We start from the raw sequence: 1,596 nt of genomic DNA, 5'->3' as shown, positions 1-1,596 counted from the left end.
CTGACTCTAGAACACCATCTGTCGGCTGTGACCAGGGGGACCTTTGCCCAGGTCCGCCTGGTGCACCAATTGCAACCCTACCTGGATTGGGAGGTCCTTCAGACAGTCACTCACGCCCTTGTGACCTCAAGACTGGATTATTGTAATGCGCTCTACATGGGGCTGCCCTTGAAGAGTGTTCGAAGACTCCAATTAGTACAGAATGCAGCCGCGCGAGCGATTGTGGGTGCACCAACACCCACGTTACACCTATCCTCCGTGAGCTGCACTGGCTACCTATTAGTCTCCGAATCTGCTTCAAGGTGCTGGTCGCTACCTATAAAGCCCTACATGGCATCGGACCTGGGTACCTGAGAGACCGCCTCCTGCCAATTACCTCTCTCAGACCAATTAGATCGCACAGGTTGGGTATCCTCCGGATTCCATCTGCCAGCCAATGTCGGCTGGCGACTCCCCGGGGGAGAGCCTTCTCTGTTGCAGCTCCGGCCCTCTGGAACGAGCTCCCTGTTGAGATCCGGACCCTTACTACCCGCCCGGCCTTCCGCAAAGCCACCAAGTCCTGGTTGTTCCAGCAGGCTGGGGGGAGCTGAGAAGCATCTACCTCCACGGAAATTGTGAATGTTGGTTTTGTTTTTAATATGTTGTCTTTGTCTCGTTCCCCCCTTTCCCTTGTCTTTTGTGAGCCGCCCGGAGTCCTCCGGGAGTGGGCGGCATACAAGACAAATAAATAAAATAAAATAAATAACTTTGAATGGTTACTAAATGAATGGTTGTAAGTCAAGGACTGCCTGACAGAGTTGGAAGGGACCTTGGAGGTCTTCTAGTTCAACTCTCTATACCATTTCAGACAAATAGTTGTCCAAAAAATATTGAAAGCTTCATGAATTTGCGTGTCATCCTTGCAGAGAGGTAATGCTAATCTTCTCTGTATTGTGTCGATGTTAGTATTCGTGCTACCAAAGTGAAGAGACCCAACCTCCTAGGGTTGAGAAATAGTTAAAAAGAAGAAAGAAAAACTACCCTTTTTCTGAATCATATTTTTGATGAAGACATTTTAGATAGGTTTCCCCTTCCCCATCTTTTTACAAAATGCTTAATAGTAAATGAGAGAAATGTTTGTTGTAAGAATTGTATGGCTCATTCTTATATTTCCTGTTATCCCACGTTAACTATCCTATACTGGTAAATGAAATCTGAGCACTTACAAGAGGTGTTTGGCTGATTCAGGATACAGAAGGATTATTATAAGCTTGGGAGAGAAAAGAGATTTTCAGAGTTCACACTGAAATCAGCCTTTCATGAATACAAAAAGCATTGAGAAGAAGCACTCAGCTGTCCTTGAAATTTAGAGAAAAGTGTTGACATCCTCATTTTCCATTTTCTAAAAACTTAACAAATACCAATAAATCCTAAGAGTTACCAAGTTCTAAATGTTTTCTATAACGTGTGTTGTGTAAGATGTTATTTGTATTCGCTCTTACATTTTAAATACAGCCTTATTAGCCACATAATATAATGATCTTAAAACAACTTATCAGACCCAAATGTTGCATTGCCTTATTTGTATTCCCTTCTCATAAATCCTCCCAAGCTGAT

The 1,596-nt window shown here is 43.7% G+C and overlaps 1 non-coding gene across 1 annotated transcript; it reads right to left on the bottom strand.

The window, feature by feature from the left end:
• Window positions 1–862: 862 nt before the first annotated feature.
• Window positions 863–971, bottom strand: LOC116506876. Its single transcript, XR_004255089.1, has one exon. It is a non-coding gene; the product is annotated as a U6 spliceosomal RNA (small nuclear RNA).
• Window positions 972–1,596: the final 625 nt, after the last annotated feature.

The sequence above is a fragment of the Thamnophis elegans genome, chromosome 3 (assembly GCF_009769535.1).
Source record: "Thamnophis elegans isolate rThaEle1 chromosome 3, rThaEle1.pri, whole genome shotgun sequence".
NCBI lineage: Eukaryota > Metazoa > Chordata > Lepidosauria > Squamata > Colubridae > Thamnophis > Thamnophis elegans.
Note: the sequence above shows the minus strand (reverse complement) of the source record. Positions and strands in the feature narration are given on the sequence as shown.